At 37.9% G+C, this 26,862-nt stretch overlaps 1 pseudogene; it reads right to left on the bottom strand.

Annotated features, from left to right (window-relative positions):
* Positions 1-26,607, bottom strand: part of LOC133052710 (rho GTPase-activating protein 17-like) — an 84,826-nt pseudogene extending 58,219 nt beyond the window's left edge.
* Between the last annotated feature and the right edge of the window lie 255 nt (positions 26,608-26,862).

Below are 26,862 nucleotides of genomic sequence, written 5' to 3'. Positions count from 1 at the left end.
ATTGATATGAATCAGCCATGGATTTACATGTATTCCCAATCCCGATCCCCCCTCCCACCTCCCTCTCCACCGGATTCCTCTGGGTCTTCCCAGTGCACCAGGCCCGAGCACTTGTCTCATGCATCCAACCTGGGCTGGTGATCTGTTTCACCATAGATAATATACATGCTGTTCTTTTGAAATATCCCACCCTCACATTCTCCCACAAAGTTCAAAAGTCTGTTCTGTATTTCTGTGTCTCTTTTTCTGTTCTGCATATAGGGTTATCGTTATCACCTTTCTAAATTCCATATATATGTGTTAGTATGCTGTAATGTTCTTTATCTTTCTGGCTTACTTCACTCTGTATAATGGGCTCCAGCTTCATCCATCTCATTAGGACTGATTCAAATGAATTCTTTTTAATGGCTGAGTAATATTCCATGGTGTATATGTACCACAGCTTCCTTATCCATTCATCTGCTGATGGGCATCTAGGTTGCTTCCATGTCCTGGCTATTATAAACAGTGCTGCGATGAACATTGGGGTGGATGTGTCTCTTTCAGATCTGGTTTCCTCAGTGTGTATGCCCAGAAGTGGGATTGCTGGGTCATATGGCAGTTCTATTTCCAGTTTTTTAAGAAATCTCCACACTGTTTTCCATAGCGGCTGTACTAGTTTGCATTCCCACCAACAGTGTAAGAGGGTTCCCTTTTCTCCACACCCTCTCCAGCATTTATTGCTTGTAGACTTTTGGATAGCAGCCATCCTGACTGGCGTGTAATGGTACCTCATTGTGGTTTTGATTTGCATTTCTCTGATAATGAGTGATGTTGAGCATCTTTTCATGTGTTTGTTAGCCATGTGTATGTCTTCTTAACCATAGCTATTTTAAATATTATTTTCCTTTAACCTTTATAGCATAGTTGAGTGGTTGACACAACATCATGTTAGAGATTTTTAATCTGACAGTGTATTATCTGTATTAGTGTGCTGTATATTACTGTAGTTTTCAGTTACTAACTACTGCCTTTTCATTTCAGCTTAAAGAATGTCTTTCAACTTTTCTTGTATGGAAGTCTAGTGGTATTGAATTCTCTCAGCTTTTGTTTGGGAATATCTTTAGTTCGCCTTCATTTCTGTAGAATAACTTTGCCAGGTAGAATATGCTTGCTGGCATTTTTTTTTTCCTTTCAGCATTTTGAATATATCATTCCACTCTCCTCTGGGCTGTAATATGTCAGAGAAATCCACTGTTAGACTTATTGGGTTGCCTTGTTAGTCACAGTCTTTATTTTTTGATGCTTTTGGGATTTTCCCTTTGTCTTTGATTTTTTGGCAGTTTTACTATATGTATCTTGGAGAAGATAGTTTTGATTTTCATAGGGTGATTTATAAGCTTTATGATCTTGGATGTCTGTATGTCTGTGTCTCCCCAGGTTTGGCATGTTCTTAGTTACCATTTCTTTAAATAAAATTTCTACCCCCTGCTCCTTCACTTTTTCTTCTGTTCCTCTAGTGATCCTGATATTTGTTCTTTGGATGGTGTCCTCTAGATCATATGGGCTATCTTTTTTTTTCCCATTTTTTTCTTTCTACTTTGTTCTTTAACTGGGTTATTTCTAAGTTTCTATTCTCTAGTTCACTGATTCTATTTTTTTATTTGGTCAAATCTGGTAATGATGGTTTTCATTTCATTTTTATTTCATTCATTAAATTCTTCAGCTCCAAAATTTCTGTCTGGTTCTTTTCAATAATTCTTATTTCTTTGCTGTATTTCTAATTTTTTGTGTATTGCTTTCCTGATTTTGTTGAATTGTCTTTCTCTGTTTTCTTGTAGGTAACTTAGCTTCACTATGATAGCTATTTTGAATTTTTTTTTTTTTTTTTTTTTATAGGTCTTGCTTTTTTTTTTTTTTTTTTCTTTTTTAATTTTTATTATTATTATTTTTTTTCCCAGTGGGTTTTGTCATACATTGATATGAATCAGCCATGGATTTACATGTATTCCCAATCCCGATCCCCCCTCCCACCTCCCTCTCCACCCGATTCCTCTGGGTCTTCCCAGTGCACCAGGCCCGAGCACTTGTCTCGTGCATCCCACCTGGGCTGGTGATCTGTTTCACCATAGATAGTATACATGCTGTTCTTTTCAAATATCCCACCCTCACATTCTCCCACAAAGTTCAAAAGTCTGTTCTGTGTTTCTGTGTCTGTTTTTCTGTTCTGCATATAGGGTTATCGTTATCACCTTTCTAAATTCCATATACATGTGTCAGTATGCTGTAATGTTCTTTATCTTTCTGGCTTACTTCACTCTGTATAATGGGCTCCAGCTTCATCCATCTCATTAGGACTGGTTCAAATGAATTCTTTTTAATGGCTGAGTAATATTCCATGGTGTATATGTACCACAGCTTTCTTATCCATTCATCTGCTGATGGGCATCTAGGTTGCTTCCATGTCCTGGCTATTATAAACAGTGCTGCGATGAACATTGGGGTGCACGTGTCTCTTTCAGATCTGGTTTCCTCAGTGTGTATGCCCAGAAGTGGGATTGCTGGGTCATATGGCAGTTCTATTTCCAGTTTTTTAAGAAATCTCCACACTGTTTTCCATAGCGGCTGTACTAGTTTGCATTCCCACCAACAGTGTAAGAGGGTTCCCTTTTCTCCACACCCTCTCCAGCATTTGTTGCTTGTAGACTTTTGGATAGCAGCCATCCTGACTGGCGTGTAATGGTACCTCATTGTGGTTTTGATTTGCATTTCTCTAATAATGAGTGATGTTGAGCATCTTTTCATGTGTTTGTTAGCCATCTGTATGTCTTCTTTGGAGAAATGTCTGTTTAGTTCTTTGGCCCATTTTTTGATTGGGTCATTTATTTTTCTGGAATTGAGCTGCAGGAGTTGCTTGTATATTTTTGAGATTAATCCTTTGTCTGTTGCTTCATTTGCTATTATTTTCTCCCAATCTGAGGGCTGTCTTTTCACCTTACTTATAGTTTCCTTTGTTGTGCAAAAGCTTTTAAGTTTCATTAGGTCCCATTTGTTTAGTTTTGCTTTTATTTCCAATATTCTGGGAGGTGGGTCATAGAGGATCTTGCTTTGATTTATGTCGGAGAGTGTTTTGCCTATGTTCTCCTCTAGGAGTTTTATAGTTTCTGGTCTTACATTTAGATCTTTAATCCATTTTGAGTTTATTTTTGTGTATGGTGTTAGAAAGTGTTCTAGTTTCATTCTTTTACAAGTGGTTGACCAGTTTTCCCAGCACCACTTGTTAAAGAGGTTGTCTTTTTTCCATTGTATATCCTTGCCTCCTTTGTCAAAAATAAGGTGTCCATAGGTTCGTGGATTTATCTCTGGGCTTTCTATTCTGTTCCATTGATCTATATTTCTGTCTTTGTGCCAGTACCATACTGTCTTGATGACTGTGGCTTTGTAGTAGAGTCTGAAGTCAGGCAGGTTGATTCCTCCAGTTCCATTCTTCTTTCTCAAGATTACTTTGGCTATTCGAGGTTTTTTGTATTTCCATACAAATTGTGAAATTCTTTGGTCTAGTTCTGTGAAAAATACCGTTGGTAGCTTGATAGGGATTGCATTGAATCTATAGACTGCTTTGGGTAGAATAGCCATTTTGACAATATTAATTCTTCCAATCCATGAACACGGTATGTTTCTCCATCTGTTTGTGTCCTCTTTGATTTCTTTCATCAGTGTTTTATAGTTTTCTATGTATAGGTCCTTTGTTTCTTTAGGTAGATATACTCCTAAGTATTTTATTCTTTTTGTTGCAATGGTGAATGGTATTGTTTCCTTAATTTCTCTTTCTGTTTTTTCATTGTTAGTATATAGGAATGCAAGGGATTTCTGTGTGTTAATTTTATATCCTGCAACTTTACTGTATTCATTGATTAGCTCTAGTAATTTTCTGGTAGAGTCTTTAGGGTTTTCTATGTAGAGGATCATGTCATCTGCAAACAGTGAGAGTTTTACTTCTTCTTTTCCTATCTGGATTCCTTTTACTTCTTTTTCTGCTCTGATTGCTGTGGCCAGCACTTCCAACACTATGTTGAATAGTAGTGGTGAGAGTGGGCACCCTTGTCTTGTTCCTGATTTCAGGGGAAATGCCTTCAATTTTTCACCATTGAGGGTGATGCTTGCTGTGGGTTTGTCATATATAGCTTTTATTATGTTGAGGTATGTTCCTTCTATTCCTGCTTTTTGGAGAGTTTTAATCATAAATGAGTGTTGAATTTTGTCAAAGGCTTTCTCTGCATCTATTGAGATAATCATATGGTTTTTATCTTTCAATTTGTTAATGTGGTGTATTACATTGATTGATTTGCGGATATTAAAGAATCCTTGCATTCCTGGGATAAAGCCCACTTGGTCATGGTGTATGATTTTTTTAATATGTTGTTGGATTCTGTTTGCTAGAATTTTGTTAAGGATTTTTGCATCTATGTTCATCAGTGATATTGGCCTGTAGTTTTCTTTTTTTGTGGCATCTTTGTCTGGTTTTGGAATTAGGGTGATGGTGGCCTCATAGAATGAGTTTGGAAGCTTACCTTCTTCTGCAATTTTCTGGAAGAGTTTGAGTAAGATAGGTGTTAGCTCTTCTCTAAATTTTTGGTAGAATTCAGCTGTGAAGCCATCTGGTCCTGGGCTTTTGTTTGCTGGAAGATTTTTGATGACAGTTTCGATTTCCTTGCTTGTGATGGGTCTGTTAAGATCTTCTATTTCTTCCTGGTTCAGTTTTGGAAAGTTATACTTTTCTAAGAATTTGTCCATTTCATCCAAGTTGTCCATTTTATTGGCATAGAGCTGCTGGTAGTAGTCTCTTATGATCCTTTGTATTTCAGTGTTGTCTGTTGTGATCTCTCCATTTTCATTTCTAATTTTGTCAATTTGGTTTTTCTCTCTTTGTTTCTTAATGAGTCTTGCTAATGGTTTGTCAATTTTGTTTATTTTTTCAAAAAACCAGCTTTTAGCTTTGTTGATTTTTGCTATGTTCTCTTTAGTTTCTTTTGCATTTATTTCTGCCCTGATTTTTAAGATTTCTTTCCTTCTGCTAACTCTGGGGTTCTTCATTTCTTCCTTCTCTAATTGCTTTAGGTGTAGAGTTAGGTTATTTAATTGGTTTTTTTCCTGTTTCTTGATGTAAGCCTGTAATGCTATGAACCTTCCCCTTAGCACTGCTTTTACAGTGTCCCATAGGTTTTGGGTTGTTGTGTTTTCATTTTCATTCATTTCTATACATATTTTGATTTCTTTTTTGATTTCTTCTATGATTTGTTGGTTATTCAGAAGCGTGTTATTTAGCCTCCATATGTTTGAAGTTTTAACAATTTTTTCCCTGTAATTGAGATCTAATCTTACTGCACTGTGGTCAGAAAAGATGACTGGAATGATTTCAATTTTTTTGAATTTTCCAAGACCAGATTTATGGCCCAGGATGTGATCTATTCTGGAGAATGTTCCGTGTGCACTTGAGAAAAAGGTGAAGTTGATTGTTTTGGGGTGAAATGTCCTATAGATATCAATTAGGTCTAGCTGGTCCATTGTGTCATTTAAGGTTTGTGTTTCCTTGTTAATTTTCTGTTTAGTTGATCTATCCATAGTTGTGAGTGGGGTATTAAAGTCTCCCACTATTATTGTGTTACTATTAATTTCCTCTTTCATACTTGTTAGCGTTTGCCGTACATATTGCGGTGCTCCTATGTTGGGTGCATATATATTTATAATTGTTATATCTTCTTCTTTGATTGATCCTTTGATCATTATGTAGTGTCCTTCTTTGTCTCTTTTCACTTCCTTTATTTGAAAGTCTATTTTATCTGATATGAGTATTGCGACTCCTGCTTTCTTTTGGTCTCCGTTTGCATGAAATACTTTTTTCCAGCCCTTCACTTTTAGTCTGTATGTGTCTCTTGTTTTGAGGTGGGTCTCTTGTAGACAGCATATATAGGGGTCTTGTTTTTGTATCCATTCAGCCAATCTTTGTCTTTTGGTTGGGGCATTCAACCCATTTACATTTAGGGTAATTATTGATAGGTGTGGTCCCGTTGCCATTTACTTTGTTGTTTTGGGTTCACATTTATAAACCTTTCTGCATTTCCTGTCTAGAGAAGATCCTTTAGCATTTGTTGAAGAGCTGGTTTGGTGGTGCTGAATTCTCTCAGCTTTTGCTTATCTGTAAAGCTTTTAAATTCTCCTTCATATCTGAATGAGATCCTTGCTGGATACAGTAATCTAGGTTGTAGGTTATTCTCTTTCATTACTTTCAGTACGTCCTGCCATTCCCTTCTGGCCTGGAGGGTTTCTATTGATAGATCAGCTGTTATCCTTATGGGAATCCCTTTGTGTGTTATTTGTTGTTTTTCCCTTGCTGCTTTTAATATTTGTTCTTTGTGTTTGATCTTTGTTAATTTGATTAATATGTGTCTTGGGGTGTTTCGCCTTGGGTTTATCCTGTTTGGGACTCTCTGGGTTTCTTGGACTTGGGTGGCTATTTCCTTCCCCATTTTAGGGAAGTTTTCAGCTATTATCTCCTCGAGTATTTTCTCATGGCCTTTCTTTTTGTCTTCTTCTTCTGGAACTCCTATGATTCGAATGTTGGGGCGTTTCACAGTGTCCCAGAGGTCCCTGAGGTTGTCCTCATTTCTTTTGATCCTTTTTTCTTTTTTCCTCTCTGCTTCATTTATTTCCACCATTTTATCTTCTACCTCACTTATCCTATCTTCTGCCTCCGTTATTCTAGTCTTGGTTCCCTCCAAAGTGTTTTTGATCTCATTCATTGCATTATTCATTTGTAATTGACTCTTTTTTATTTCTTCTAGGTCTTTATTAAACAGTTCTTGAATCTTTTCAATCTTTGTTTCCAGGCTATTTATCTGTAACTCCATTTTGTTCTCAAGATTTTGGATCATTTTTATTATCATTATTCTAAATTCTTTTTCAGATAGATTCCCTATCTCCTCCTCTTTTGTTTGACTTGGTGGGCATTTTTCATGTTCCTTTACCTGTTGGGTATTTCTTTGCCTTTTCATCTTGTTTAGATTGCTGTATCTGGAGTGGGCTTTCTGTATTCTGGAGGTCTGTGGTTCCTTTTTGTTGTGGAGGATTAACCCAGTGGGTAGGGTTAGACGATTGGCTTGTCAAGGTTTCCTGGTTAGGGAAGCTTGCGTCAGTGTTCTGGTGCGTGGAACTTGATTTCTACTCTTTGGAGAGCAATGGAGTGCCCAGTAATGAGTTTTGAGATGGGTCTATGTGTTAGGTGTGACCTTGGGCAGCCTGTATGTTGATGTTCAGGGCTATGTTCCTGCGTTGCTGGAGAATTTGCGTGGTATGTCTTGCTCTAAAACTTATTGGCTCTTGTGTGGTGGTTGGTTTCAGTGTAGGTATGGAGGCTTTTGGACAGTCACTTATTACTTAAAGTTCCTTGTAGTCAGGAGTTTTCTGGTGTTCTCAGGTTTTGGGCTTAAGTCTCCTGCCTCTGGATTTCAGTTTTATTCTTCCTGTAGTCTCAGGACTTCTCCAACTATGCAGCCCTGATAAGAAAACTTCTAGGTTAATGGCTAAAAGATTCTCCCCCGTTAGGGACACCCAGAGAGGTTCACAGAGTCACATGAAGAAGAGGAGAGGAAGGAGGGAGATAGAGATGAACAGGAGGAGAAAAAGGGGGACTCAAGAGGAGAGAGACAGATCTACGCAGCTGTCTGTTCCCAGAGTGTTCTCCGTAGCCCAGTCACCTACAAAGATTCACAGAATTGGATTGGGAAGAGAAGGGGAAAGGAGGAAATAGAGGTGTTCTGAGGTAGAAAACAGAGAGTCAAGATTGGGAGAGAATAATCTTCGGTTTAAAAATAGGGCTTCTCTTCTTTTTTTTTTTTTTTTGTAAGGTTATAGTGTATTGAAAATGAAAATTAAGGAGTAGTAGAGGAGTACTAGAGGACTTTAAAAGAAATAAGAGAAAAAGAAAAATAGAAAATAGAAGAGAAAAAGGAAAGAAAAAAAAGAAAGAAAAAGAAAAAAAAAAGGAGAAAAAAAAAAAAGGAAAAAAAAAAATTTTTTTTTTTCCCCCTAATTAAAAAATCGTAAAAGTCTATGGAAATGAAAGTTAAGGAGTAATGGGGGAGTAATAGGGGATTTTAAAGGAAAATAAAAGAGAAAAAATAAAAAAGAAAAAAGAAAAAAAGGAAAAAAAAGTTAAAAAAATAAAAAAAAGAGAAAAAAGTAAAATTATATCTAGGAGTTTCTCTGGAGCTGTTGCGGTCAGTGTGGGTTCGGCTCAGTTTCAGATAGCTCCTCGTTCCAGCTTACGCTTCTCGATATCTACAGGCTCCTCCGGTGTAGACAATGTTTCCTAGAGGGATTTTAATCTGTTGCACCAGTCCCTTCTGAAGCGGTTCCCTTTGTTTATTTGGCTTCTGTTTGCCGGTCTCTTCAGAGCCTCATTTCCGCCCTGACACAGGCGGGCGGAGGTGGACTCTTATTCAGGTAGCTAGTTCCGTCGCTCCGCGGGGAGGGGCTTGCGCCGCGGGGATGGGCTGGGGCTGCCAGGAGGGGCTGACACTGCTCTCTCCTTCTGCGCTGCTCAGGCTCCCGGCTGTTCTATATGGAGCGCGCCCCGCTCTGCGCGAGGTTCCAGCCCTCGGGTGTTCCACATAAGCACAGAAGGAAAAGCTGCGCCCACTCTCAGTGCCTTCCCCGTCAGAGCGGTCCAGGCAGCCAGGGGCTTGGTGGGCGCACTCTCCCCAGGTGTGGCGCGCCCACTCCCCTCCGTGGACCCAGTTTCAGTTTCCGCTGGCGCCAGTCGGGTGCGCGCGCCTTCTGCCCTCCGCGTCCCCAGCCCCAGTCCCCGCCCGCGCCGGTCGGGTGCCTGCGCCCTGTGTCTCGCCGCGACCTTCCCCTCCCCCCTGCCTCCTGCCTCCGGCGGGGCTGGGCCGGTCCGCAGCTTGCGAGCTCCTCTCTGGACCCTCTCGGTCTCTTTGTTCTGCGAACGGCCGGCAGTGTGTTCGGGCTGGTTAATTTACTCTCTCCTCTGGTCTCCCACAGTTCATGTTGGCAACTCACAGAAGCTCCCTCCGATTGTCCTCAGGGCACTCAGGCCCGGACCCTACCCCAAGCAATGCCGCCTAAGAGCTCCCGGGACGGATCTCCGTCCTTAGCTCTTTTGTCTCACTTTTTATCTTTTATATTTTGTCCTACCTCCTTTCGAAGACAATGGGCTGCTTTTCTGGGCGCCTGATGACCTCAGCTAGCGATCAGAAGTTGTTTTGCGAAGTTTGCTCTGTGTTCAGTTATTCTTTTGATGAATTTGTAGGAGAGAAAGTGGTCTCCCCGTCCTACTCCTCCGCCATCTTGGCTCCTCCCCCTATTTTGAATTTTTATTGGGTAAATAACAGATCTCTGTATCATTGGGTTTGGTTATTGGAAGATGATTGTAATCTTTTGGTGATGCCATGGCTCCTTGATTCCTCATGTTACTTGGAGTTTTACATTGCTGTTTTTGCATTTGATGTAGCAATAACCTCTGATATTTGCTAGGTGCTTTCAGGTAGGAGATAAATTTTGTTGTTCATGCTTATATTGTAAACTTTCTTTGACCTTATATGGGTACACTTACTCCATGCTTCTTGTTTCTTCTTGTAGCATAATCCTTAAGCATAATATTTATGTTTTCTCCTGGTCTTACAGTGCACCCAGCCAACTATTGGAACCTCTCTTTTGTCTTCTCAAAGGTAAAGCTACAGCTCAAGATTGAAATTTCTTCCTTGCCCACAGACTCTGGACTGTTTTCTGTGTACATTCCCTGTTTACTCAAACTCACTCTTGCCACCACTCTCATGAGATGCACAAGGAGCCAGCCACAGAGTTGCAGGAGGTGTTATTTGTTACTGGGGTATCAGGTGTAACTTTAGGCCAAAAAGGGGATCCTCAGGTGAGATATTTCCAGTGGCTCATAGGCAGACTCCCTGTTGAAATACAGATGCAGTCAGTAGGAACCCCATTCTTTAAATTCTTTCTGATATTTTTTCTGCCTCTTTCCTGATCTCTTCCTGCATTGCTAATCATGGAGCTTTTACTTTAATACTTTGAGAAAGAGATGCGTTTCTTTAGCAGCTTCTCAAATTGCTGGGAAATCTGGACACTGACTAATCTTCCATTCCCCCATGGGAAAGATCCCTGACCTCTTATAGCTCTTAGTTATGCTGCCTTGGGAGAAGGAATGATACTGATAAAGTTCTTCTTACCCACGCCAATGAACACAAACTTGTATTTTTCTTTTTTGACTCCAATAGAGTTGTGGAACTTCTCTTCCATAAAAATTGTACTACTGTAAAGAGTCTCATTTATGTGTGTCTGCCCAAATCAGTATTCTTTATCTGCTCCCAGGTCACTGCTGGTTCTACAGTCTGTATCAGAACTTGATACACAAGTTACCTGCCTGTTACCTGATACACAAGTGGTTGAGACTCCTCCTGGGTCTCTTGGAGTATGGTCCTGGATCCCACAACTCACACTTTTGTTTGTGCTAAGTTCTCAGTCACTTCAGTCATGTCTGACTCTTTGCAATCCTATGGACTGTAGTCCACCTGGCTCCTCTGTTCATGGGGATTCTCCAGGCAAGAATACTGAAGTGGTTGCCATTATCTCCTCCAGGGTATCTTCAAAACCCAGGGATCAAACCCACGTCTCTTATGTCTTCTGCATTAGCAGCCAGGTTCTTTACTACTAGTGCCACCTCCCAAAGAGGCACATTTGTTTGTGGATGATGCCAAATTTTATCTCTTTAAAGGGTGATAAAGGTGAAGGACATCTTATGCTGCCAGGATGCTGATGTCACTCTCCAGGACATTTTTTTCCTTATATGATTAAGCACTAATATGTACTTTTATCTTTCATTTGTCTCTAAATTCTATTTTTCTAGTTGATATATTTAGAAATATGATTTCAAATTTATTTTACCACTTAGAATTTAATGTCTAAAAGTGAATTACCCCCCTCTAACTTCTTACCATCCTGTATCTATGAATGATACAATCATGTTTTCAGTTGGTTGGACTCAAAGACTCGTTTTATTCCTTTTTGATTGTTACTCTTTACATGCAAACACTTTTTGAGTCTTTTTAATTATTTGTAATTTCTCTCATTATTCATTCATTTATACTGTACTGTTATTTTGTGCCTTGTGTAGCATATTATTGGAAGTACTAAAAGTATATTTATCAAAAATTTATTTATTTTTTATTTTTTAAAACTTTCTATTTGTATTGGGACATAGCTGATTAATAATTTTGTGATAGTTTCAGGTGAGCAGTGAAGGAACTCAGCCATACATATACATATACATAAACACACATACATACACATATCCATTCTCCCCCAAACTCCCTTCCCATACAGGCTGCCACATAACGTTTAGCAGAGTAAGTCCATGTGCACAGAGTAGGTCTTTGTTGGTTGGGATCAACATGTACACACTGTTATATTCAAAATGGGTATCCAGTTGAATTTTTTAATGAAAAACATTTTGTCTACCTACTTTCTGTTCATAGTGTCACTCTTGACATAAAAAATCAGACAACTATATTTGCGTTTGAGTTGAAAATGCCATACCAGATTAATGTAAATACTATATAAAATTAATGAAACACAATATAGCAAACAACATTTGGTAATTTGCACAAAGTATATAATCCTATGTACAGTGAGTGTTTCAGCCTGAATTAAAAAAAAAAAAAAAAAAAAGGAAAAACAAAGAAACCTGTCCTCAGTTCTATGTGCTGTGTTGTGCCAAGTCACTTTAGTCGTGTCCAACTCTTTGTGACCCTGTGGACTGTAGCCCACCAGGCTCCTCTGTCCATGGGATTCTCCAGGCAAGAATACTGGTGTGGCTTTCTGTGCTCTCCCTCCAGGGTATTCCTCCCACCCAGGATTAGAACCTGAGTCTCATCTCTTGCGTTGGCAGCCAGGTTCTTTTACCACTAGCGCCACCTGGGAAATCCCATCAGATTGATATCTATTAGAAAAATCACTTCATCTCCCAAAGCTTACTTCCTCACCAACTTCTTTCAATTTCCCAGTGAGTCTCTTAATCAACACTAAATAAAGTGAAATGGATGCAAAGCTGCTTCAAATAATCAATGATCATGTTGATAAGGTTTTCCTTTTTTTTAATTAATTCAACATTCTTAAGACATTAAAAATAAAATAGTATTCTATTTTGACTGCCTTGTATACACTGTTTTACAGTCAAGATAAATATTCGACTCGGGTTATTTTCAATTAACTGCCTATTTAGGTAAATATAGGAAGTCAATATTGCATAGAAAAATATATAACTATTTTTATCAAATGAATAAGCATGAAACTTTTGAGTGGGGGCATCTTAAAACGCTGTTCTATTTAAAACAGCATTTATTTAATCTACTTTAAACTTAGGTGTTCTAAGAATAATTCATATAGACTAGATTACTGGGTAATGATCCAGAATGAAGACTCCAAATACCTTTCCCTCTCTACAGTTGTTTGACGATTAGGCAAAGCTCATATTATGACTGGAAAAGGTAACCACAGGAATTGTGAATGTGAACACCTGAACTAAACTCCTCAGTTAATAAGTTTCTGTTGCTTCATGAAGAGAGGAAGAAAGAGTGGTACAAGAAAGTTTAACTCAAATAAGAGCCGTAATGGGGATTATGAGTTGATGATACCATATCTGAATTTCAATAGGATGTATGATTTTAATAAAACCCTTGTGGTCAGTAGGAAGCGATCTCACAGTAACAGGTTCTCTTTCAGTGCCACTGACTCCTAACAAATTTCAAACCTTAGGAAGTATTGGTTTATAAATTATCAACTGCAGTTCTCACACATTCTAATAGACTCACATCTGTGTACATTTTATGTACAAGACAAGTAATGGGAAAAGATGAGATCTTAAAGTGCCTTGTAATAGAAGGCTTGTATTACATAAGCACAGAAGGCAAAAAGGATTATAGCAACTTGTGTTTAGGCTAAGGAGTGGAGCCTCTGCTTTTAGATAGTCTTTTGAGCTTTGGTGCCAGAAGACTGCTTTGTGAGTTGTCAGTTTCCTGATCTCAGTCCTTTAAGGGCAGCATATTTAAGTGGTGCTTTAAATAGAGTAGGCAAACTGGGGAAAGCATTGAGTTGAGGGCTATGGAAGGAAATGGATCTGATTGCAGAAAATTCTATGGGGAAAACACTGATTCTACTAGCTTTTGAGCAATTGCCCTCATTGTTGAGGGTGGTGATGTTCACAGAAGTGTGGCATTCTCTACCTCTCCTTCCAGGCTGATCTCAGTGCTTCTTCCTTATGTTCCCAAACCATCCAGAGTTTATTTCTACCTTGCAAATATCACATTTTGTGATATCCACCTGTGTATTCATTATATCTCCTTATATGTTAAGATAAGTGAAGGCAGAATCATGTTGTGTTCATTTAGCATGGGGTTTGCTATACTTCCCTAGTGGCTCGGTTGGCAAAGAATTCACTTGCCAAGGCAAGAAATGCAGATTCGATCCCTGGGTTGGGAAGATCCCCTGTAGAAAGGAATGGCAACCCACTCCAGTATTCTTGTCTGGAGAATTCCATGGACAGAAGAGCCTGGCGGGCTACAGTCCATGGGGTCACAAAAGATCAGACATGACTTAGCGACTAAATAATAACAATAGGCAATTAATAAGTATTTGCTCAATGGATGACAGAAAGGAAAACAGGTGGAAGGAAAAGTGTCACAGAATAATAGATTGATATTATAGTGTAGATGAATATTTAAACTGATCCAGAATCTGGAAATAACAACAGTGAACATTACTGGCACAACCCAATACAAATGATAAAAGTAGAAAACAAGTTGTTTCTAATGAGATTAATAATAGCATTTGTAATAGTGATTATAGAATGTGACCATAACCACCTTAACACCTCAATGTAAAATAAAGACAATTTGATATTTATGTAGATTCCAAAGTTTAATTGTATAATGTAAAAGTATCCTTAAAATAGTCAGGTTCTGGAATGTAGTATTTCATGTACATTTTTATAAAATTTTTAGATTTCTCAACTTATGAATAACTAACTAGTGTTGCAGGATAAGAAAACTGATATTTCTCTACTAATAGGCAGAAACTAATGAAATGACATAAGTAAGGATACATGCAATGCTTTGCAATAATCATTTAAAAAAATCAGCTGCAAAAGTAAGATACGGGGGCACCTGAATGTAGTTCAGTTTTGCATTGTTATATATTTTTATTATATTAATAATTATTTATTTTAAATCCATAATATGTTTCATATACATTCTAATTTTATTCTTTCAGTAGTCTTGTGAGATTACCAGTATTATCTCAATTTTATAGATGAGGAAACAGATTCATACAAGATAAAGAACAGGTCTCAAGTTCATAGCATATTTTTAAAAATTATTTTAATTAGAGGCTAATTACTTTACACTATTGTGGTGGTTTTTGCCATATATTGACATTAATCAGCCATGGGTTTACATGTGTCCCCCATCCCAAATCCCCCTCCCACCTCCCTCCCCATTCCATCCCTCTGGGTTTTCCCAGTGCACCGGCTTTGAGTGCCCTGTTTCATGCATCAAACTTGGACTGGTCATCTATTTCAAATAAGGTAGTATACATGTTTCAATGCTATTCTCTCAAATCATCCCACCCTCTCCTTCTCCCACAGAGTCCAACAGTCTGTTCATTATATCCGTGTCTCTTTTGCTGTCTCAAATATAGGGTTATCATTACCATCTTTCTAAATTCCATATACATGCATTAAATTGGCGTTTTTCTTTCTGGTTTACTTCACTCTGTATAATAGGTTCCAGTTTCATCCACCTCATTAGAACTGCTTCAAATGTGTTCTTTTTAATAGCTGAGAAATATTCTGTTATATATATGTACCATGGCTTTCTTACCCATTCGTCTGCCTAGGGACATCTAGGTTGCTTCCATGTCCTAGCTATTGTAAACAGTGCTGCAATGAACCTTGGGATACACGAGTCTCTTTCATTCCTGGTTTCCTCGGTGTGTATGCCCAGCAGTGGGATTGCTGGACTGCATGGCAGTTCTATTTTCATTTTTTTAAAGGAATGTTCACACTGTTCTCCATAGTGGCTAGTTTGTGTACTAGTGTACTTGTACACTAGTAACAAACTAGTGTACTAGTTTGCAATCCCACCAACAATGTAAGAGGGTTCACTTTTCTCCACTCCGTCTCCAGGATTTATTGTTTATCAACTTTTTGATGGTGGTTATTGTGACTTGTGTGAAATGGTACCTCATTGTGGTTTTGATTTGCATTACTCTGATAATGAGTGACTTTGAGCATCTTTTCATGTGTTTGTTAGCCACCTGTATGTCTTATTTGGAGAAATGTCTGTTTAGGTCTTTGGGCTATTTTTTGATTGGTCCATTTATTTTTCTGGTATTGAGCTGCATGAGCTGCTTGTATAGTTTGGAGATTAATTATTTGTTGGTTGTTTCATTTGTTACTGTTTTCTCCTATTGTGAAGGCTGTCTTTTCACCTTGCTTATAATTTCCTTCATTGTGCAAACGCTTTTAAGTTTAATCATGTCCTTTTTTTTTTTTTTCTTTTTTCTTTTTCTTTTATTTCTATTACTCTGGGAGGTGGGTCACAGAGGATCTAGCTGTGATTTATGTCAGAATGTGTTTTGCCTATGTTTTCCTCTAGGAGTTTTATAGTTTCTGGTCTTACATTTAAATCTTTAATCCATTTTGAGTTTATTTTTGTCTGTGGTCTTAGAAAGGGTTCTAGTTTCTTTCTTTTTTAGGTGGTTGACCAGTTTTCCGAGCACCACTTGTTAAAGAGATTGTCTTTTCTCCATTGTATATTCTTACCTCCTTTGTCAAAGATGAGGTGTTCATAGGTGCAAGGATTTATCTCTGGGCTTTCTATTTTGTTCCATTGATCTATATATCTGTCTTTGTGCCAGTACCATACTGTCTTGATGACTGTAGATTTGTAGTATAGTCTGAAGTCTGACAGGTTGATTCCTCCAGTTCCATTCTTCTTTCTCAAGATTGATTTGACTATTTGAGCTTTTTGCATTTCCATACAAATTGTTAAATTATTTGTTTTAGTTCCGTGAAAAATACCATTGGTAGCTTGATAGGCATTGTGTTGAACCTATAAATTGCTTTGGGTAGCATACTCATTTTCACTCTATTGATTCTTCTGATCCATGACTATGGTATATCTCTCCATCTATTTGTGTCATCTTTGATTTCTTTCGTCAGTGTATTATAGTTTTCAATATATAGTATTTTGTTTCTTTAGGTAGATTTATTACTAAGTATTTTCTTTTCATTGCAATGGTGAATGAGATTGTTTCCTTAATTTCTCTTTCTGTTTTCTCATTGTTAGTGTATAGGAATGCAAGGGATTTCTGTGTATTAATTTTATATCCTGCAACTTTACTAGCTCTAGTAATTTTCTGGTGGTATCTTTAGGGTTTTCAATGTAGAGGATCTTTCCATCTGCAAACAGTGAGAGTTTCACTGTTTTTACTTCTTTTCCAATCTCAATTCCTTTTATTTCTTTTTCTTCTCTGATTGTTGTGGCTAAAATTCCAAAAACTAGGTTGAATAATAGTGGTGATAGTGAGCAATCTTGTCTTGTTCCTGACTTTAGGGGAAAAGCTTTCAATTTTTCACCATTGAGGATAATGTTGATCAGTTTTATTCAAATAGCCAAAAAACATGAATGACCCCAAAGTCCTTCAACCAATGAATGGGTAAACTTTGTTATATTCATACACAGGAATACAACTCATTGATACAAATAAACAAATCAATAATACACAGAAAAACTTGGATGAATCTCCACAGCATTATACTGAATGTAAGAAGCCATTTTTCCAAGGTTATAAACTGTATGATTCTACATATATAACATATGTGAAGTGATGAAATTAGAGAGATGAACAGATTATTGCTTTTCATGGGTAGAGGTGGGGGAAGAGTAGGGCTATTTGAGGCAGGTTTTGAGGATGAAAGAATTGTTCTATATTCTCACCATGGTGCCAGTTTCATAAACATATGCATGCATGGATGCTCAGTCTCAGTCATGTCGGACTCTTGTGAACCTATGTACTGTACCCGCCAGACTCTGTCCATGGGATTCTCCAGGCAAGAATATTGGAGTGGGTTGTCACTTCCTGCTCCAGAGGATCTTCCTGACCCAGGGATCAAACCCAGGTCTCCTGTGTCTTATGCACTGTCAAGCAGATTATTTACCACTGAGCCACCTAGGAAGTCAACATCACCATAATTCATAGAAATCTTTACTAAAGCAGAAAAAACAGACAAATTTCAACATATGATAACTTTAAATATCTTTAAACAGTAAAATACATATATATTTTTCTATATTCTTATATATATATACACACACACAATTATTTTCATGTATAGCTTTTAGTCTAGTTTCCAAACAAGCACAATTCACTTTAATAAAGAAGACTATAATGGAACATTTGGGTTTACAGTTATTCCTAGCAGAAGCTAAGTGTTATTTGTTGATTTGACTGAATTAATAACACAGATTGTATTTTCATCATTTTAGCAACAAATTTAGAGACTTCCTAATTAGTAATATTTTCATACTCAGGAAAAAGAAAAACATAGCCATGAGGTTTTAGGTGCTAGGATACACAATAATGCTGACTCTTTGTGCCCTTGAAGGGTAAAAAAATAAGGTATAAAATATAATTGTGTGTATATATCAAAAAATATGTTTGAACAACATAGTTTTGGAAGTTTTGGCCACAGCAATCAGAGCAGAAAAAGAAGTGAAAGGAATCCAGATAGGAAAAGAAGAAGTGAAACGCTCGCTGTTTGCAGGTGACATGATCCTCTACATAGAAAACCCTAAAAACTCTACCAGAAAATTACTAGAGCTATTCAACGAATATAGTAAAGTTGCAAGATATAAAATTAACACACAGAAATCCCGTGCACTCCTATACACTAACAATGAGAAAACAGAAAGAGAAATTAAGGAAACAATACCATTCACCATTGTAACAAAAATAATAGAATACTTAAGAGTATATCTACATAAAGAAACAAAAGACATATACATAGAAACCTATAAAACACAGAAAAAAAGAAATCAAAGAGGACACAAACAGATGGAGAAACGTACCGTGTTCATGGATTGGAATAATCAATATTGTCAAAATGGCTATACTACCCAAACCAATCTACAGATTCAATGCAATCCCTATCAAGCTAACAACGGTATTTTTCACAGAACTAGAACAAATAGTTTCACAATTTGTAAGGAAATACAAAAGACCTCAAATAGCCAAAGTAATCTTGAGAAAGAAGAATGGAACTGGAGGAATCAACCTGCCTGACTTCAGGCTATACTACAAAGCCACAGTCATCAAGACAGTATGGTACTGGCACAAAGACAGAAATATAGATCAATGGAACAGAATAGAAAGCCCAGAGATAAATCCTTACACCTATGGACACCTTATCTTCGACAAAGGAGGCAAGGATATAAAATGGAAAAAAGACAACCTCTTTAACAAGTGGTGCTGGGAAAACTGGTCAACCACTTGTAAAAGAATGAAACTAGAACACTTTCTAACACCATGCACAAAAGTAAACTAAAAATGGATTAAAGATCTAAATGTAAGACCAGAAACTATAAAACTCCTAGAGGAGAACATAGGCAAAACACCCTCTGACATAAATCACAGCAGGATCCTCTATGACCCACCTCCCAGAATATTGGAAATAAAAGCAAAAATAAACAAATTGGACCTAATGAAACTTAAAAGCTTTTTCACAACAAAGGAAACTATAAGAAAGGTGAAAAGACAGCCCTCAGATTGGGAGAAAATAATAGCAAATGAAGCAACAGACAAAGGATTAATCTCAAAAATATACAAGCAACTCCTGCAGCTCAATTCCAGAAAAATTAAATGACCCAATCAAAAAATGGGCCAAAGAACTAAACGGACAGTTCTCCAAAGAAGACATACAGATGGCTAACAAACACATGAAAAGATGCTCAACATCACTCATTATCAGAGAAATGCAAATCAAAACCACAATGAGGTACCATTACACGCCAGTCAGGATGGCTGCTATCCAAAAGTCTACAAGCAATAAATGCTGGAGAGGGTGTGGAGAAAAGGGAACCCTCTTACACTGTTGGTGGAATGCCAACTAGTAGAGCCGCTATGGAGAACAGTGTGGATATTTTTTAAAAAACTGGAAATAGAACTGCCATATGACTCAGCAAGGCCATTTCTGGGCAAACACACCGAGGAAACCAGATCTGAAAGAGACACATCCACCCCAATGTTCATCACAGCACTGTTTATAATAGCCAAAACAAGGAAGCAACGTAGATGCCCAACAGCAGAAGAATGGATAAGGAAGCTGTGGTACATATACACCATGGAATATTACTCAGCCATTAAAAAGAATTCATTTGAATCAGTTCTAATGAGATGGATGAAACTGGAGCCCATTATACAGAGTGAAGTAAGCCAGAAAGATAAAGAGCATTACAGCAAAGTAACACATATATGTGGAATTTAGAAATGTGGTAATGATAACCCTATATGCAAAACAGAAAAAGAGACACAGATGTACAGAACAGACTTTTGGACTCTGTGAGAGAAGGCGAGGGTGGGATGTTTCGAGAGAACAGCATCGAAACATGTATATTATCTATGGTGAAACAGATTCCCAACCCAGGTTGGATGCATGAGACAAGTGCTTAGGCCTGGTGCACTGGGAAGACCCAGAGGGATTGGGTAGAGAGGGAGATGGGAGGGGGGATAGGGATGGGGAATGCATGTAAATCCATGGCTGATTCATGTCAATGTATGACAATACCCACCACAATATTGTAAAGTAATTAGCCTCCAACTAATAAAAATAAATGAAAAAAAAAAAAATATGGTTGAACAAGCAGAGTATATTCATACAAAAGACTAATACTCAGTACCAAAAAGGAAAAAAACTACAGATACACACAGCAATATAGGTGAGTCTTGTAAACATGATGCTGAATAAAGGATGCCAAAAACAGGAGTAAACTTTGTACAATTCAATTTATACGAAATGCAAGAACAGGAATAACTGACCTATGGTCACAAAAATTCGAAATTGGTTCCTCAGTTGAAGATGAAGTGACATACAAAGAGACAGGAGGGAACTTTCTGGGTCCATGGACCTGTACTCTAGCAGTTGTTGTTGGTATTTACACCGAAATATGTAGATGTCAGTTATGCATTTTTTAATAAAAATTGCACTTTAATAGATAAGAATGATATTTAATTATATGAGAAAATATTCAATATCTGTTAAGAAACAATGAGTATGATAATAAGTCATTTATGTTGTTTATATATTCCACATAAATGCATCAGTTCAGTTCAGTTGCTCAGTCATGTCCGACTCTGTGACTCCATGAATCACAGCACGCCAGGCCTCCCTGTCCATCACAAACTCCCGGAGTTTACTCAAACTCATGTCCATCGAGTCAGTGATGCCATCCAGCCACCTCATCCTCTGTTTTCCCCTTCTCCTCCTGCCCTCAGTCTTTCCCAGCATCAGGGTCTTTTCCAGTGTGTCAACTCTTCGCATGAGGTGGCCAAAGTATTGGAGTTTCAGCTTCAGCATTAGTCCTTCCAATGAACACCCAGGACTGATCTCCTTTAGGATGGACTGGGTGGAACTCCTTGCAGTCCAAGGGACTCTCTTGAGTCTTCTCTGACACCATAGTTCAAATGCATCAATTCTTCAGTGCTCAGGTTTTTTCAGAGTCCAACTCTCACATCCATACATGACTACTGGAAAAATCATAGCCTTGACTAGATGGACCTTTGTTGGCAAAATAATGTCTCTGCTTTTTAATATGCTATCTAGGTTGGTCATAACTTTCCTTCCAAGAAGTAAGCATCTTTTAATTCCATGGCTGGAGTCACAATCTGCAGTGATTTTGGAGTCCAAAAAATAAAGTCTGACACTGTTTCCACTGTTTCCCCATCTATTTGCCATGAAGTGATGGGACCAGATGCCATGATCTTAGTTTTCCGAATGTTGAGCTTTCAGCCAACATTTTCACTCTCCTCATTCACTTTCATCAAGAGGCCTTTTAGTTCCTCTTCACTTTCTGTCATAAGGGTGGTGTCATCTGCATATCTGAGGTTATTGATACTCTCCCAGCAATCTTGATTCCAGCTTGTGCTTCTTCCAGCCCAGCGTTTCTCTTGATGTACTCTGCATATAAGTTAAATAAACAGGGTGACAATATGCAGCCTTGATGTACTCCTTTTCCTATTTGGAACCAGTCTATTCTTTCACATACAGTTCTAACTGTTGTTTCCTGACCCGTATATAGGTTTCTCAAGAGGCAGGTCAGGTGGTTTGGTATTCCCATCTCTTGAAGAATTTTCCACAGTTTATTGTGATCCACACAGTCAATGGCTTTGGCATAGTCAATAAAACAGAAATAGATGTATTTCTGGAACTTTCTTGGTTTTTGATGACCCAGCGGATGTTGGCAATTTGATCTCTGGTTCCCCTGCCTTTTCTAAAACCAGCTTGAACATCTGTAAGTTTATGGTTCATGTATTACTGGAGCCTGACTTGGAGAATTTTGAGCATTACTTTACTAGCATGTGAGATGAGTGCAATTGTGAGGTAGTTTGAGCTTTCTTTGGCATTGTCTTTCTTTGGGATTGGAATGAAAACTGACATTTTCCAGTCCTGTGGCCACTTCTGGGTTTTCCAAATTTTCTGACATATTGAGTATAGGACTTTTGCAGTATCATTTTCAGGATTTTAAATAGCTCAACTAGAATTCCATCACATCCATTAGCTTTCTTCATAGTGATGCTTTCTAAGGCCCACCTGACTTCACATTCCAGGATGTCTGGCTCTAGGTGAGTGATCATGCCATCATGATTATCTGGGTCGTGAAGATCTTTTTTGTATAGTTCTTCTGTGTATGCTTGCCACCTCTTCTTAATATCTTCTGCTTCTCTTAGGTCCATACCATTTCTGTCCTTTATCAAACCCATCTTTGCATGAAATGTTCCCTTGATATCTCTAATTTTCTCGAAGAGATCTCTAGTCTTTCCCATTCTGTTGTTTTCCTCTATTTCTTTGCATTGATCGCTGAGGAAGGCTTTCTTATCTCTCCTTGCTATTCTTTGGAACTCTGCATTCAAATGGGAATATCTTTCCTTTTGTCCTTTGCTTTTCACTTCTCTTCTTTTCACAGCTATTTTATAAGGCCTCCTCAGACAGTCATTTTGCCTTTTTGCATTTCTTTTCCATGGGTATGACCTTGATCCCTGTCTCCTGTTCAATGTCACGATCCTCTCTCCATAGTTCATCAGGCACTGTGTCTATCAGATCTAGTCTCTTAAATCTATTTCAGACTTGCACTGTATAGTCATAAGGCATTTGATTTAGGTCATACCTAAATGGTCTAGTGATTTTCACCACTTTCTTCAATTTAAGTCTTAATTTGGCAATAAGGAGTTCATGATCTGAGCCACAGTCAGCTCCCAGTCTTGTTTTTGCTGACTGTATAGAACTTCTCCATCCTTGGCTGCAAAGAATATAATCAATCTGATTTCAGTGTTGACCATCTGGTGATGTCCATGTGTAGAGTCTTCTCTTGTGTTGTTGGAAGAGGGTGTTTGCTATGACCAGTGTGTTCTCTTGGCAAAACTCTATTACCCTTTGCCTTGCTTCATTCTTGACTCCAAGGCCAAATTCGCCTGTTACTCCAGGTGTTTCTTGACTTCCTACTTTTGCATTCCAGTCCCCTATAATGAAAAGGACATCTTTTTTGGGTGCTTTAAAATGTCTTGTATGTCTTCCTAGAACCGTTCATCTTCAGCTTCTTCAGTGTTACTGGTGGGGCACAGGCTTGGATTGCCGTGATACTGAATGGTTTGCCTTGGAAGTGAACAGAGATCATTTGTCATTTTTGAGATTGCACCCAAGTACTGCATTTCAGACTCTCTTGTTGACCATGATGGCTACTCCATTTCTTCTAAGGGATTCCTGCCCACAGTAGTAGACATAATGGTCATCTGAGTTAAATTCCCCCATTCCAGTCCATTTTAGTTTGTTGATTCCTAGAATGTTGACGTTCACTCTTGCCATCTCCTGTTTGACCACTTCCAATTTGCTTTGATTCATGGACCTAACATTCCAGGTTCCTATGCAATATTGCTCTTACAGCATCAGACCTTGCTTCTATCATCAGTCACATCCACAACTGGGTATTCTTTTTTCTTTGGCTCCATCCCTTCATTTTTTCTGGAGTTATTTCTCCACTGATCTCCAGTAGCATATTGGGCACCTACCGACCTGGGGAGTTACTCTTTCAGTATCCTATCATTTTGCTTTTCATACTGTTCATGGGGTTCTCAAGGCAAGAATACTGAATTGGTTTGCCATTCCCTTCTCCAGTGCACCACATTCTGTCAGACCTCTCCACCATGAGCCGACTGTCTTGGTTGGCCCTACATGGTATGGCTTAGTTTCACTGAGTTAGCCATGACTGTGGTCCTGTGATCAGATTGGCTAGTTTTCTGTGATTATGGTTTTAGTGTGTCTGCCCTCTGATGCCTTCTTGTAACACCTACCATCTTTCTTGGGTTTCTCTTACCTTGGACGTGGGGTATCTCTTCAAGGCTGCTCCAGCAAAGGGTAGCAGCTGCTCCTTACCTTGGTCGAGGGTTATCTCCTCATGGCTGCCCCTCCTGACCTTGAACATGGAGTAGCTCCTCTCGGCCCTCCTGTGCCAGTGCAGCTGCTGCTCCTTGGATGTGGGGTTGCTCCTCTCACATAAATACATAAAAAGTGATTATAAAAAAAGAAATTGGGTACAGTAGTGAAATAGTGAAATATGCTCACTTATAATATTTTAAAGTACATTCTGGTTAATTTCTTTTTTTTTTTTTTTTTCTTTTACTGCCCAGTCACAGAAGTAAAACACAAAATATATGAATTGAGTCTAATACAAAACTCTCATTTACGTTTTTATGACTAAATGTTTACTACTTCAAATACTATATTATAGTATTCATTTGATTAGTTTTCTTTGTATATATTATTGTCTTTCTATACATTTTAACATGGCCTAAATACAGTAATATTCTACACACTTCAGTCCAGTTTCACCTTTAGGATTTGAAGGCCAGAGGCAAAAGTACAAACTAAAGTTCCTAGTCTTCTCCCTTTCTCTTCCCATCTCTGGATCTGTTTTTCACCCAGAAGACAAGAATATGGAGTTTTATTAGCACAGCTGTGTCAATTATAATCCCTCATCTACTTTCCACCATCATATACTAAGTTTTGATGTTACAGCAACATCTTGATTTCATCAAATATGGAGCTTATGTTTTCATTCCCTCACTTATTTTTCTTATTTTGGAGTGATTATCAGAAAATTAAGAAGTAGAAATCTGTTCCTTCTGTCATCTTAAATCCAGGTGTATCCACATAACGTTTAGTACTTCTTTGAGAAAAAAAAAAAAAAGTCTCTGCTTTTCTTTTATGAGACATTATTTTTTTTGCACAATTGTCTAAACTCCTTCAGTAAACTGTAAGCTTTGTGGAGAGGCTATCTCATTTTTGTTTCCCCTGAATAATTTAATCTGGTACATTAATTAAATGGAACATCAGCAGATGTTTGTTGAATTTAATTAGGTTAAATCAGGTTTTAAATGTTTTAGGAAGAACAGTATATAAACTGTATTTATGCATATCCTGTCTTCATTAATGCAGTAAACAAGTTCATTTTCTTTTGAACACCCATGACCATCCACTGACAGTGAAAGCAGTGAAAAGTATTTATTTCACTGGTCAGCATTATCTGTTAGAAGTCATAGTGTCCTTTGATGTCAGGCAATCCTAGATTTAAATTAATATCTTTCATTTATTAGCAACATCTTAACCCATTTGTGGGGTTGTAAGGATAGCATGAAATGAATGGCATCATGAAAGCTTCTGTAGTTTAGCTAGTGCCCAACCACTGTCATTGTTGTCTCATTATTTCAAGAGATAGCAGTGAAACCTTCAGTGACTTTTATAGCATGTAAATTTAACTGTTCTTAGACTGATGAATCAGTCTCTGCTGATATTTTCTGTGGTTGTGCCGTGCTGTGCTAAGTTGCTTATGTGACCCTACGGACTGTAGCCCACAGGCTTCTCTGTCCATGGTATTTTCCAGGCAAGAATACTGGAGTGGGTTGCCATGCCCTCCTCCAGGGGATCTTCCTGACCCAGGGTTCGAATTTGTGTCTCTAAAGTCTCCGACCTCGGCAGGCAGGCTCTTTCCCACTAGCGCCACCTGAATCCTTTTCTGTTGCTCTCTCCTGTCATTTGTCTGTATTTTAACTTCTAATACTATAGTATAATGGTTAAGAATGCTGATGCTGGAACCAGGTTTTCTGGTCTTCTAATAATAACTTTGTCATTAACTGAACTTTTGGCCTTGAACAAGATATTTAACTTCTTTATCCTCAAGATCCCTCATTTGTAACTTAGAGGTAGTCATATTTATTTCATAACCCCATTTTAAGATGGAATTATTAATAGTTATGTTGCATATTTAAAACTAGGTTTAGAGCAAAATCTGTGTATGAGTTAGTTATAAAAGTTCTGGTTTCCTGTTGTATCTACATTTTGCTTTTTTGAGCAATAAAAGGCAAGCATAATTTAACTCTTAGTTCAAAGCTGCTCTCTGTCCTGCAAGTGGTTTAGGGATTTCCTGCAGGAAAAGTCCATAAATTCTTCACAAGGCATCCTTTTCATTTAATATTTGGTTTTGTGCTTCCCTTGGGGCTCAGCTGATAAAGAATTTGCCTGCAATGTGGGAAAGCTGGATCCGATCCCTGAGTTTGGAAGATCCCCTGGAGAAGGGAAAGGCTACACACTCCAGTATTCTGGCCTAAAGAATTCCATGGACTGTGTAGTCCATGGGATCACAAAGAGTCGAGCATGACTGAGTGACTTTCACTTTGGATGACAAAACATATCAATCATATGCCTTCTGAAAATGCAGAAATATGACTAATGATTTACAAGGCATTTCTGCCAGAACAGACTAGCAGAAATATCTGGTATGCCCCAAATCTGTGAATTTATTCCATATGGCTGAATCCTGGCTCTTGTATGGAAAAACAAATAATAATAATAATAGTAAGAGAGTCATCTTGTTCACCAATCTAGCCAGTGAAATACCATGAGTTTTGCTTGGAAAGAGAATAGATATAGATAATCTTTATATCTAGATTTTTATTCAGTATTTTGACTCTATTTGTTTAAATACTTAATTAAACACTGAAGGTAATACCCTCCCCACTGTTTTTGCAGCTATATTAGTTGAGTGGAGTGAGCGTAGGAGTATATTATTATATTCATGATTAATTCATCTATAGTTGAGTAGATAGAGGAGAAATAGAATGAGATTAAATCAAGAATGATGAATCTCTTCTCCTTACCCTTTCACGAATATCAAGTGCAATTTTATTGACATTAAATTTGGAGTCTTTTCTGCTCATTGGACCTAATCTTTACTTATGGTCAACATTTACTAATATTCATAATGAAATTCCACCATGAATTTTTGTTTGGCTAATATTCCTCATGAGTTTGGAATTCTAATTGCATTCCTTCTTTGTTGTGCTATATTGCATATTCCTTTTAAATGCATTCTTTTATCTCTGCAAATCCTTCACATCTCTATGTCAGCAAGTACCAATAATTTTTGAAGATGTAGTAGTAGAAAAAGCATTCTCCCCTTCAGATATGACATG

This window comes from Dama dama, chromosome X (genome assembly GCF_033118175.1).
Source record: "Dama dama isolate Ldn47 chromosome X, ASM3311817v1, whole genome shotgun sequence".
NCBI lineage: Eukaryota > Metazoa > Chordata > Mammalia > Artiodactyla > Cervidae > Dama > Dama dama.
This window is presented reverse-complemented; position numbering and strand designations above follow the sequence as displayed.